Raw genomic sequence first — 15,152 nt, 5'->3', positions numbered from 1 at the left:
TGTTGATAACAACTGTACTCACCTTGCAGAGCTATCATGAGAATTATATGGAAAATATATGAAACATGTCTAGCATGGTGTCTGGCACATAGTAGGCATGAGGTAAATGTCGTTTTCCATTTTTCTTTTTTTCCCATGAGCCATTATTGGCACCATTAAGAGAGCAAAGCATGAGAGAGGGTTAAGCACTTTTTTCCCCTGTAAATTGAGGTAACCTGCTTGGAACATCAGTGTACATAGATATATACTTGCCATAGACAAGAGAAGGAAGAATCTTCCATTTTAAGATAATAAGAATACATAACTCTACTGAGACGTTAGTTCTTTTAATAGGTAACTTTGCCAAGTAAATCATGATTTTGAAGAAAACAGCCACCTTTTACTTGCACACTATGATTAACATTACAAAAATACACAAAATAAGACTTATTTTATTTCCAAATGTCCACATATAGAAGATTACAGAAGGTGATGTAAGCTCCGTAAGTCTTTTTTTAAAAGAACGTTGTGGGGAAAATGGTGGAGCAGTAGGAAGAGCAAGAAACTAAAGGATGCTTGACTTTTCTGGTTTGTGTCATTTTTACCTTAACATATTTTTCTGCATGTTCATTTCCTTTGTGTGCTTTTCTTTCTTAAAGAATAAAAGAAAATCTGCCTCATGAAAATGCAGGAGAGTCATCCCACATAAAGACCATCTTTAAAATGCGCATTATTTATTTGACAGACTGTAATGGCTGTTTCAAGGATATTATGGGCTGTCACGTGAATATGTATTTTAGAATGAATACTACAGTACAAATACTGTGCTTGCACAATGCACATCAAAAATATAACCTAATGAAATCTCTTTTGAAGATTAGGCAATGTATGAGGGTATCCTGGAAATAGAAAACCCAGTTGAGCTAAAATAAGAAAAGACCTTATAAGCCCTAAATGATACATAGGTCAACTTCTTTGGGAGGTGAGGGAATAGAAAAGGAAAACAAAACAAAACATTACCAAATCTTGAGTGGTAATTATATTTTCAACTCTTGGTTTTGATATCAAGTAAACTAGAGCTATTTGGAATTTTCTATTTGGTTGATGTTGATAAATCATGAGTGTTTTAGAATTATATTACATATGTAAAATTTCAGGCCATTATCACACTCAAGATTATTAATAAATTAGAAGATTCAATGAAGGAAAGATAATTCATGCATCTAACACATCTTATGTGAGTAACTCTCATTCCTATGGTTCTATATTAAGTTCAGTAACAGATACAAGATATAATAAACATCAGTCTTATCTGAAAGAACATGGAGTCAAGAGGGAAGCTGTAACATGATATAATTTACTACAACATCAGGCTAAAAACACTAAGGGATATAAAAGGCATATAGATAGGTGCTTCCACAGTCTTATAGGAAATAATAAACAAAAAAAACCCCAATATGGTATATCTACAATAAAGGCAGATGGACGTCTTTCATTTATGAGTTGCATTTCATCGATAATTATGACTTGAACTCAAAGTCACTTTTTTCTATTGTTCTCACCCAATATTATAAACTTTTTTTTTTTAATGTTCAAGAAGTTGTTTGTTTGAGAACATGCAAGGATATACTCTATAGGTGTTGTTATACTTCAAATTATTTCAGTGATTATCAGGGTTTTCTAATTCAGATTGTCTAAGAAATCTATAAAATAAATATAATACATAAATTTCATATAAACCATTGATTTTAATTTTAATAGATACCTTATGTCTTATTTTTAATAAGACATCTTTTTTCCTTTATTCCCTAAATATTGTCAACATCGAGTTCTTTTATGGATTTACAGATGATTCTGCCAATCAAAGCTCCTTTGTTTCTAAAATTTTTTAACAGAACAAAATTTCTCTGTAATGCATCTTTAGTGATCTCCAGAAGAATTCACAGAACTCAGAATAAAGACATGAAGTTACAGAAAGCAAAATCTGGCATAACTACCAAAATTATTGATATTAAGCCATTTTTTAAGCTATTTATTTATTTTGAGAGAGAGAGAGAGAGAGAGAGCGTGTGCATGCACAGAGTAGGGGCAGAGGCAGAAGGAGAGGGAGATGAAGAGGGAGAGAGAGAGTTCTAAGCAGGCTCCTCGGTGTCAGTGCAGAGCCTAACATAGGACTTGGTCTCATGAACCATGAGATCATAACCTGAACCAAAATCAAGAGTGGGATGTTTAACCAACTGAACCATACAGGCATTCCATATACTTTTAAGTTCATTGGTAGTCACATTAAAAAAAAATTTAAAAAGACAAAGACAAAACTAGGGCACCTGCGTGGCCGAGTCGATTAAGCATCGGAGACTTCGTCTGAGGTCATGATCTCACAGTTTGTGAGTTTGAGCCCCGCATCAGGCTCTGTGCTAACAGTTTGGAAACTACTTTGAATTCTGTGTCTGCCTCTTGCCCCTCCCCCACTCACACTCTGTCTCTCTCAAAAACAAATAAACATTAAGAAGGCAAAATGAATTTTAGTAACATATTTCCAGTGTATTATCATGTCAACATGTACTTATTAATAAATTACTCTCTATATTTTTTTTTCGCCCTAGGCCTTTGAAATCTGATGTATGTCTTACATTTCTAGTGCATCTCAATACCAACTAGTCACATTTTCAGTGCTCAATAGCCTCATGTGGCTAGTGGTTACCCTATTGAGCGGTGCTGTTCTAGTATTTTCAGTTATGTTATTCAGTTTTCATAACCATCTTGTGAATTCACTATCATTAATCCCTTTTTTGCAGATGAAAAGACTATAATTCAGAATGTGAGACTTCACACAGCCAGTAATAGGAATGAAACCTGAATTCCATTGTATTATAATCTTTTCCATAAATTTTATTATGAGGGTTTTTAAATGCAGTTAAGAATTTTGAGTTTTGGCGTATTTTGAGTTTGAGTATTTTCCAGTTAATAGTTCTTAAACTGTGTTGTTCGTAGAATTTTTCTAGAAAATAAAGGTCTTCTTAAAGTTGCACTCACAAAATACCTTTCAAAGGTAGACAAAACTGAAAATGTCTCCCTATTTCATAGCCTTTATTGATTTCTGATTTGTTCCATTTCAAAGCATAAATAGCATATAATTGAAATTACTCCTTTGACTATGTAACCTTTCCCAGGGCTCTATTAAAGACATAAACCTGTTTACTGTTATATTCTTTTTTTCTATGATTTGTGATTTTTCAAATTATATTGTGAAACTTCTTTGTTCACTAAGGTTCTGCTTGATTTAGTTGTTTCTAATGTTTTGGTGGCTGCTTGAAATTTCTTATTTATGTGGTTACTTTCACCTTTAAGTGAAGACTTATTATGAAAACTCATTCTCACTCCATAGTAAAACTCTAACAAGAGAAAATGGATGAGCATTCAGTATAGAGACTTGGGCAGATGCATTAAGAGGATTTCATTGTCAAAAACAAGTGTCTAACCCCAGGACGTCTTTGTGACATTGTGGATTCTCCTTTGAAATTCCATTTATACAAAAAGTTTGAACATTTCTAAAAGGCTTATTCTATACTAAACTTGTACCAAACACAAGAATAGGTTTAGAGGAAAAGAATACATTTTATGTTTTTTAAGAATTTAGTATAGAATGTGGATGACAGATACCACTGGTTCATTAGGGAAAATAAACCCCAATGGAAGACTAAAGATATAAATTTTAAACAGAGTATTTTAGGAGTATAAGTCCAAAGCAAATTAATTCTGATCAGATGAATTTGGGAACCAGGGAACAAGTTGGAGATGGTGGAGAGCAGATTTGGAAAGGCAAATGGAGACATCCTACGCATGTAACAAGTTAAACCGCCTCCACCAAAATATATATTTGCCAAATATTTAAATGACCAAGTCTCCCTAATTCAGTTGTCCTCAGGTAGGGGAGGTAAACTCTGAAGCCTTCGATCTTTCTATATTTTAGCTTTATTACATATTCTTTTCATAGCCTCTTTTTGGTTATTATTGTTCTTGCTCCTACTCATTATTCATTTAACAGATATTTAAAACAAACAAGCAACAAGAAAATGGTGGAGGTTCTTGCATCTTTGTTTCATTTTGAATGGAATTCTTTCTACAGTTAGTTAGGAAGTCACAATCAGCAGTCAGAATGGTTGGATTGCATGAGGTAGAGTCATCATCCTGAATACAAGTCTGATCTCATAGACTACAGATGTTTATTTTCTCTGTCTTTCTGATGCTTTCTGTTGCTTTTAGTGTTTTATTTTTTCTTTTCTCTTTTTGGCTGCCCATGTTCCATTTCTATCCCTTTGTCAATTTTCCCATTATTAGAACTACCTCTCCTCATTTCAGTGTCTTATGGTTAGTCTATAACTAGGGGCATTGTTGAGGAGAGGGCACAAAAGAAAAGTAACTTAATTAGATGTTCCCTCCTTAAACTTAAAACTTGATTAGAAAGAGTGAGAGATTGAAAATGTTTGAAGTTTGACTTTTTCCAAGCAGTGGCACATGATTTCACTGGTCCCTTCACAAGACTGCTGTGCCAGTTCTGGCTTCTAAGTATTTTTTCCCCACTTTTCCAACTTTTAGTCAATTATGATCTGATTTCCTTTTTAAAATCACTTTTGCCAGAGACAATATCTAGTGCTTTCAATATAAAGAATCCTAATTGATGTACTAATCAAGTTAACAGAAATGTTTGAATTTCTTGCCTTGGTCCTGAAAAAGCTTTTATCTTCTTAAAATGAGGATATAAACACCTAAAGTTATTTGGGATTATCAAATGAAATAATGATATAAAATGCTTGATTCAGAGCAGGTGCTCAGAAGCGATGCTGAATATACATATACAAATTATTACTCAATATAAGTTTCTGTGTATACACCGTTACACACATGAACACACAAACACTTATACTCTCACACCCATGATACATGTAATTCTTTCTCTGTCACTGAAGGATGATAGTTCCAAGCTGAAGGAATAATATACTTTTTTTTTTAAATCAAATGTTAGAATCATATGCTTGGGTTTAGAAATTGTCTAGTGGTGAATGTGTATGTGACCGACAACAAAAACCATTCAACCCAAGTTAGTTGCTGATAATAAAAACAGTATTTAAGACCCTGTGGTAGATTAAAAAAATATATATAGCAATATTTTTCCTATAATCAAACCACCACAGGGCCTTAAATATATATTTACATATTCAGACCTATCAATCACATACATACGTATTTGTATAACTTACTGTATGTGTATATATATATTTATATATATATACACACACACAAACCCACCATGTATATGTATATGTATATGTATATGTATCTACACATATATATAACCTATGTATATATATATTTATGTATATAAAATGTGTGTGTGTGTGTGTGTGTGTGTGTGTAGTATTGAGATTGTCCATCACTTTGTCAATTTCAGATATTTCTGAGGTTGCAAAAAAGTGGCACACTTCGTAGGCTTTAAATGTTCATAGTAGATTTTTTAGTCACATATTTTACTCGGTTTTGTATAGTCATGGGTACTATTTTCTTGAGGTAAGAGATGAGTGATAGGCTTCTCTTAAGGCTCCAGTTATTTGTATGTGACTGCTATAAACCCAGTGTTAATTAGTATATGACTTTTATCATCATTAGTGTTTTAATGGTCTAGTTTGCTTGGCTGATTTTGTAGACCATTTCTTAGTTACATATTTCAGAAAAGATTTTATTGCACACTTACAGAAAAGCATAATGTTAAATGGTAATTTTTGAGAACTTTGATTATATGTATGTACGCTGTTTAATTAGCGGTAATTTTAGAAGGTTTTTATTGTGGTCTAAATGGGTTGCTAGATCCTGAGCTGTTGCTTCAAGCATGATGTTATAAAAGTGTTTGTTAAGAGGAAACGAATCTACAGGCCATCATCAATAGACTTAATTGTTTATAGAATCTGTTAGCTGCAAGATGGGCTTGTTAAATTTTAGGATTTATACATGTTTGAAGAGATTCAGTTTCTAGTTTGAAAAGCACAACATTAGGGAATATCGCATGAACATTTTTGTCTTTGGTTGAAGGAAGTAATGTTTTCTGTGATTATGTTGGTCATATCCACACAAATTGTGGCAAAGAATTATATCTCCTTCACTACACTTCTAAAATCTGATTATCCAGTTTGATTATGAAATCTAGCTGAGTCTAGCAGTAGAATAATACTGAAATTTTAACATCAAACAAAAAAGTGCTTAGTTTTAATTAGAATAACAGAAATAGCAACAATCAATCAATCAATGTTGTTAGATTGATTGGTCCTGAAGCATTTGTTTGCAAACTTAGGTTATATTTAAATAAAACTATGGATATACCAACAAAACATGAAGTTATAAAGTACACAAGCTTGAAGACAAGAACAACATTTATAATTTGTTAGTTTTTGCCACTCATGCTATACAGTGTCAATAGGTAAATTCTATCAAACCCTCTTGGATGCCATATTTTTTTGTTGATTTGTCCAGCCTGTGGTGCAGTAGATCACAACTCTGCACTAGCTGTTTTCATACTCTGAAATTTTCTTCTTCTGGTATTTAATAGGAAATAAAATAAAGTATTCAAACAGAAGCATTTTAAGTGATAAGAATTTTAATGAGACGCTAAAGAGTATACTAATCAGATTTTCTATTAAAGAATACTCTTTGGAGAAAAACTAGAAATGCTGTCTTGTGGGAATATTACATAAAGCAATCTGTAGGGAGAGATTACAAATGTCTTGACTTCCTAAGAAAATTACAGAAGGATATAAAACAAAAATGGCTTTGATATACTGTATATAATGATTTACCTTTAGAAATCACACACATACGCACACACACACACACACACACACACACAGCAATTTAAATACTATGTTCCATTTGATATATGTCATTAAAAAAATTTTGTACAAACCATGTTGTGCTCAAAAAATTTGTGTGATTAATGCATTGATTTAACTTCACAATGCAGACTGCTGCTAGGCACATTCTGATATTATTTATTTTTATTAGTTTATAATATGTCAATTTTTCTTGCTTATCTGTCAACTCCCAGAAAAATACATAAATCAAAAACGTAGCAATGTGGACACTAACAAGGCATAATTATTGTAGGGTCTGTCCTCCTTTAAAGAAAAAATACAATTACCTACCAGAATGCTGCTGGGATTAGGTCAGAATTTGCATAATACTGACTCATATTTTCTTAACGATTTTAACATCAGACAATAGCTTTTGCAAATCTATAATCCCTTATTAGTTTCCAGCTTTATTTTTTGGAGTCTAATAAAGAGTTCAGTCAAAACAAGATAATTATTAGAATCTAACCATAGAAAACTTTAATTACTCAGTGGCATGTTTTTAAGATTAGGTCAGTTTTTTTTTAAATAAATTTTATATAAAGTAACACAAGGCAATTAAGCTTGCCTAAATGTATTTTTTAAAGCTAAATTTATTCATTTTTCTACAGATAAATATTTAATAGAAAATACTTCAATCATTGTATAAGCATAAGAAAAAATTTCTACTTCAGCATAATCTCTGAACAGCAGTTCTAAGACTGGAGTTATTAAACGGTTAGAGGGCTCACAGTCAACAGATGATGAAAATTTGGAAAATGTTAACTGCTATAAAATAATAGCTGCTAATGTGGAGGATTATGAAACACCCAGTAGCAGAATAAGTAACAAATAGATCCTTTCTGAAGTCCTGAAGGCTGGGGGTGGGATCTGGGGTTAAGTAACCGTGATATATTTATAGAGGGCAAGGGATCACCATAAAATAAAGCAGCAAATAGTAAAGAAGTCAATGTAAAAGAGAGGCCGGGGATTTAGGGTATAGAGATCATAAATTTTCATCGATATAAACAGCCTGTGTACCTCAGGAGTTGAGGTTTAGCTATAATTTCAGGTCTGACCTATAGGCCTTTTGTGTTCACAGTGCATGCACGATCAAGATGCCATCTAAGGAGGTGTAAAAAAAAAAAAGGGAAAGAAAGAAGAAAAAAATGTTTCAGATCTGTGTGATTTACTCATTTAATCATCCCCAAATCCATCCCTAACACAACAGCACAGTAGTTGAGAAGATTTTATTGTCTCACTAAATTACATTTAATTCTTACTCTAGCATATCCTATAAACAAGAAAAGTGAATGATGTTTCCTCTGCCATGTTCTACCAAAGGAAAATTGTTAAATTTTTATGCACGGCTTCTCAGAAGGTCATTTTCCCTTTCTCTATATAGCTCAGACTTCCACATTTACATGTTTTAATTTTAATGTGTTTTAAAACCCACTTAAAACTTAGTAGATTAAAAAAAAAACCTTGGTGATTAAATGAGCTTGTTTAATGGTTTAACAGAAGCGATAAGAGCAAGCAAATCAACATGAAAGAACTATTAAGTATTTAGCTTTTTTGAAGAATTATCCTGAAATAGAATACTGAGTTCTTTAAAAAAACAAGTAAGCTACATGAAGATCCTGTCTTTTTGTTCAGAGACATTGGTTTTAATATATATAGGCACTAAAATAAACTTTCTGTTCTAAATTACCACTTAATGAACAAATTATATTATTGTGTTTGTGTGTTTGTATAATATATATGCCTCTCTGTCTCTGTCTCTGTCTCTGTCTCTCTCTGTCTCTGTCTCTCTGTCTCTCTCTGTCTCTGTCTGTCTCTCTCTCTCTCTCTCTCTCTCTCTATATATATATATATATATATATATATATATATATAAAACGTCTACTTTTGTCTCTATATAAATGAAGTAGAGCATGCAGCAGGGGATGACTTTTAGCCCTAAGTGCTCTGTGTGTGTGTGTGTGTGTGTGTGTGTGTGTGTGTGTATTATATATAGTCAGACAGTGTGTTTTGGGGACATAGAATGTACTATACACACACACGCACACACACACACACACACTCACACAGTAACTACTAGATTAGAACAGACAGAAGTTAACATAAAGTTAAGTAAATAGTATATGAATTAGGCTTGTTTTTTTTATTGTGAAGAGCTTATTTTGTATTTTTTAATTAAGATCTCAGAAAATATACCTCCGAAACATTTCCTTGAGTATTATTCAGTTATTAACCTTAAAGGAATAGGCATTGTTTTCTAAGTAGTGCATGGGATCAGCTATATTTCCATCCTAACACACACAAAAAAATGTGAGGATCTGTTCTCTTTTTGCCACTGTTAGAAATAAAATGCATCAGGCGAGTTTGGAAGGGACTTTAAATAATAAAATCTACTGAGAGAGCTCTCACTGCCCACCCTAGTTGGCCCATAAGGACAGGGCTCTTTTCTTCATCCACTAGGTTGCACTGTTGTACAGAAAAACAAAGTGTTTGTGTGCCCCGCTGCAGAAGGATACCAAGCTGCATGCTGTGAAGAGCCTCATAAATACTGTTGCTCTGTTTTCACTAACTACAGAAAGAGATCAAGACAGAAAGACTGGCATTTGAACATGTTTTCTTTTTCCTCAAAGCCAGGGCCAGTGTCCTGGATTTTGTGTGGAGTTTTTTTGAAGATAGACCAAATATACTAAATTTTTATTTTTGGTAGTAAGGGAAAGGGTGTGAATGGAAGAGTGGGTGGCTGGGAAAGAATGTTGGTCAACAATTTAGATGTAAAGGCCTATTAAATATTTCAGTAGTCATTGACCCTTTTAGGAAATGGCAAAACTATTTCTTCTAACTTTTCCTCTGCAACCAAGCATTGTTTAAATATAAAATCCCACGAAGGTGAAAAATATGTTTTCCTATTTTTGTCATAGTGTGATGGTTAATGATTATGTTTGAGTAAGTAAGTATGACTGCATCACTTATTCATTTTTCCCAGTGGCATCATCCAAACTATTGATCTCTTTATACGATAAACAAACAAGTAGAAACAGATTTCCCTTTCCTTCTTTGGTATTTCCAAACCATGGTAAGAGAACATGTGTAGGATTACTCGTGTATCTACTGGCATATTTCCCTGTCTACATATAGGCTGTACTTTATCAAGGAAATTACTTACAGAGAATCAAGTAGGGGGAGGTTAGAAAAGCTATTCCTTTAGTTCTGGTGTAAATCATTGAGAATTTTTGCTTCATGGATTAGCACCTCTTGTATCCTTCATCTCTTCAGGGCAGTAAGCTGAGACAATCATAATGAAGACCAGAGCTATTGGCTACCACCATCACAACACTTTTAGAGGGGATAGGTCATCAAAAAGACCTGAGTCTGGAACTGGTTATTTCATTTGGATTGATAGAAGATTCACATTTGGTAATTGTCCTACTTCAAGGTTTTGACTATTTCACCAACAACTTTTAGTTTTATCTAGTTAATTTCTTACTGTGTTATGAATTTGATGATGAAGATCTGATAAACTTTTCGTCCAAAGGATAGGAGGGAAAAACAAATCCCATGAATTATGCAAATATATATTGATTTGTATTAATCTATAGATGGCACAACTTTTAGAGAATGAATTATGTTTATGAAAAACAAGGTAGCTCATTTGTTAGAATAAAGATCTTTTGGGATCTGCATCTTTGAAATGTTCCTCAAGAAGCTATTTTCTCTAGGCTACTGCCTTCAGATAAGACTTCACTGTATATGTTGCAGACATATAGATTGGATTCAGTACTTAACAACTTCCAGGAAATGAAACTTTACAGCTGTATTTCAATGTCAACATTTCTCTTGATAGTCAACCTATGTTTTACATACTATTATTGGTCTGCTTTTTTTCCAACAGTAATCCAGAGAAATGGGAGTTAAAATTTCCTGTGTACCTGAAAATTATTTGTTTCTTTTTAGTTTTTTTTTTCATTTTTCAATATGCCAGTTTATTCAGCCTGTCTTTGGAGGTGCTGGTGTTCAAAAATACTTAGTGAATTTGAAAAATACTGGCATGGTAACAGAAATGTGATTTCTGTTCAATAAATATTGAATGGGAAAATATATGTATTTACTAGGTAGCTACTATTTACTGAGAACTTACTACATGTTACTTGACCAGGTAAGTATTTTATATGTATTATATCATATGATCCACACTATCAATGGACTGAAGTGTGTATTGTTCCTAATATTACATATAAAAAAGGCTTATAATAGTTACAACACTTTCCAATTTAGTGAAAAATAGATGTAGGATTTAAATTCAAACTGGTGTGTTTTCTTCTAACATTCTGGAAAAACTGCATTTTTTATTGAAAATTTTCTATAAATCCAGGCTCAATAAACCAATAAAAAATGTATTTATTGAATACTAACTCTATATACTAAGCTCTAATGACATTACAAAAACTAGAAAGCAAATTGCTAACCTTGAAACATATTTGATGGAGTTGGGAAGAGAGATAAACTGTATAGACAGAGAGGATCTGAAAGCAATAAGAAATTAGGTACTATATCATACGGTATGCTCAAGTCTTTTTGACATTCAGAAAAAAGACAATCATTGTTGGGCAGCAATTTATTAACAATGATTTCAAGATACAAACCATTCATTCAGCAAATATCTAGAATCCATCTGCCAAGTACTGGCGAGGTATTATAGTAAAAAGCTTTAAATTCAGATATAAAGTATTTAAAGTAGATAGAAATAAAGATTCTGGAGTGGGGCCAAAGAGAATAAAGAATGAAGAAAGGAAGCATTAAACTGAGACACAGCACCTAAAGAAGTGGTGATTGGAACCTGAAGTATGAAAAAAATAGTTCTGTTTTGCGTGTTGAGGCCTTTGACAGGAAGCTGGGATGAAAAGTTAAAATTTATCTAATCAATAATTGTGTCATACTGAAAATTCCTAGGAAGTAAAATTGAAGGGGTGCCTTTAGAAACATTTGTTGCTGTATGGGATGGATTCCTGAGTTTGAACATGGGAGTCAAATGGTTCTTTAATGTTTTGAAAGCATAGAATGCTTCTTGGGTACTCATGAATTATTACTAATACATTGGAGAATCATATCTGATTATGTAGGATTATGCTTTCATAAGAGAGAATGCTATTAATCACCATTATATCATTAGTACCTCACACAGTGCCTGGAACATAATTCATGCTCACTAAACACTTAAGTGATTGAAATTAATTTGGATTTATCACAGATCTATCCATACTTTAAAATTGTCAAGTGAATCCAAATATATCCTGATCATTAGATATTTTTCTCTCTATCTCAAGCATTGGTTGTTTTGTGTTACTAATTTGATCCATAGTTTCTCAATTGAGTAGAATTTGTATTGAAAGCATGCATTTGCAGAAATACATATATGATACCCACAACTTATACTTGCATGCAGAAATCTATGAATTTTGTTTTTTTTTAATAAAATAGAAGGACTGCTAATTTTTCTGGAATCTAAAATGGTGATTTAATTTAAACATCTACTAGGTACAGAGTGGATATAAATACCTGCTGTATAAAAGATGGTAGACATATTAGATTTGGGCATTAAGATTTGGGTATAAAAAGACACCATCTGAAAATACAGGTATGAATTTTGCATGAATCTTATGATATGGGGCATGATAGTAACACCAACTACATTTATAAATGCACATGTGTTAGCAAATATGAAATATAAATCTGTTAGAGTCAGTACAAATTTCTGAGAATTGTTTATTATTCAGCATGGACTTAAAATTATATCTAGTTTTCTTCCAATATAAAGTGGGAAGATAGCCCATATTAAGAACCATACTCTATTGAAGGGAGTAGTGAATCGACTGGTACAGTTGAAATAAAAGCAGAATAGACAGATTCAAGAAACAGAATTTAGAGAATATACAATTCATACTGTTTTCTTCTTTTTTTAAAGTTGGTTAATGATTCCATTTAGTATATTGGACTATTGTTATCAATTTAATTGCTTTTGCAAATGCACAATGCAAAATTCCTAGGAAAGATTGATTTTAAATAAATATGGAAGTTTGGTTAGATTTCTGATGCTTCTTCACCCTTGTAGAGCTGTAGAAATTTAAAAAGATGACAAAGGAGAAAGACAGTGGTCAGTTAAGTTGAACTAGGCTTTAAATGAGTCATTATTTTTTCTGGCTCTTTTTTAGGTAAGAACTGTTTTTTTCATATTTTATCTTTGTGTGGAGACATTTGCTCTTTCCAAATCTCTACATATTCTGTCTTCCTCAATTAACATCACTGAACAAGCTCCCACTTATTCAGAAAATATTTTATTTCAGTTTTAATTTGCTAATTTAATGGCATATTCTACTGGGGTATTCTTGCTGCTGAGACCTTGTCTTAAACACTTGAAGAACACAATGAGCACATTAGTCTAAGAGTCCTTGTGTTCCCATTCCAAGATGTTACATGTTCTGTAGACAATCAATATAAAATATAAAAACAATGACTTTGGCAAATACAATTCACTTATATTTCCTTGCTCAATCATCATGGGATTGTGGCAGGTAAGGGTACATGGGGAACTAGTCCAGTAGTACTGACTCTCTGCTCTTCCATATCAACTTAGCACATATCCAAAAGAAATAAATTTTAAAAAGGAAAACTTTTCTCATGAAGCACATAGCTGATGTCAATCTATTGACACTAAATCTAGGTATACACACATACACAAACACACACACACACACACACACAATTTAACACACATGTCTGTTTGGAATGTGTAATCAAAAGTAAAATATAAATCAAATTAGCCTTCAGAAAACTGCATATTCTAATGTACCATGTAACACATTTATTGCAGTTATTGACAAGGGTGATATTCCTTCTTCCTTCAAAATCCTGACCCTGCATCTTTCTGCTCACCCTTCCCCCTTCATCATCCCTCTCCCTGATTCTCCTCCTTGACCTTCCAAGTGTAATTTCCCGTGGCTAAAGCTACTTTATATTTATTATAATAACTCTCACTCTCACTCTCTCTTTCAATCTCTTTTAGTAGGAACAATAAGCTGACTGATGGCTAGAAAATTAGCTCAGGAAATTCTCTTTTTCTCTCTCTCTTCACACTTACTTTTTCTTCACTTTCCTTGTTAGACTAGTGAACAAATTTAACCTGTGACTCTATCACATGCTTATCATTAGGCCAGCACATTTTAGTCCATTTTTACTCTAAAATGTCTATAGGATGTAACTGAGGTTTCTCATTAGGATTCCAGGGGTGAGAGTTTGTGTATAAAGTCTTGTGTGTATTATGCATACAAAGTTACTAGTCAAAATATTTCGGTTATCTCATTTTCTTTAACACCTCCCTGCTATAAACATAAAAACATGTTTAAGTTACCTTTCCTGGGATTCTGAGAAAATTAAATCATTTTAACTTCTCCCTTCTTGTGTTTCCTGTGGGGGGAAATAGCTGTGGCATCAAGTAAATATGGTCCTTTTTATTAAGGAAATCACAACTATAAAAATGATAAATATTAACAATAGGAGACAAGTAATGGCAACAGAAAATAGAAATAGGATTTTTAAGCATGAATGCTATATTGGTCATACACAAAAACCACACAGAAATAAATCATGGCTAAAATGTTAAATTGTATGTTGCAAATATCATGCTTATTGTTTATAGGTTCTGAGGCTGCAGCTTCCAAGGTGATAAGCAACATGGAGAATGCCATGATTTTACTTAGTGCAATTTTCTAAGTTAAAACATAATTTGGCTTCACATTTTCAATCAAGTGTTTTGACTGAGATTCTCTAGATCTCGTGAAAAGGTTGCGCATATTGGTTAAAGTTAATATAATTCATATACTTACTGAACATCCTAGATTGATGTAAAAATTAAATATAATTTAAGGATGAAAGAATTAAATGTATATTAAAAAAGGGAATTTGTACATAATATAGTTTATTGTATACCACTACTTACAGCAGAAGAAACAACACTGACATTAATGGATTATGTGTCCCTGGTGATGGAACCAAACCAGAGATGAGAAAGGGCCTCTGTAGCTGCCTTACTCTCTACATAGAAAAGCACTGCCATACTGGATAGTCCCTCTGATAGCACTCCTTCATGGTTTTCTCCTACAACCTTTCTTTTCCAAGAGAAAGCTCAGGAAGCTTTCACACACGACCAGCCCTACTGTCAGTGAAATTAAATATTTTTCTAGAATTGGAAATTAGATAGGTTTTAGAAGATCTTAATAATTA

The sequence above is a fragment of the Panthera tigris genome, chromosome F2 (genome assembly GCF_018350195.1).
Source record: "Panthera tigris isolate Pti1 chromosome F2, P.tigris_Pti1_mat1.1, whole genome shotgun sequence".
Classification (NCBI taxonomy): Eukaryota; Metazoa; Chordata; class Mammalia; order Carnivora; family Felidae; genus Panthera; species Panthera tigris.
Note: the sequence above shows the minus strand (reverse complement) of the source record.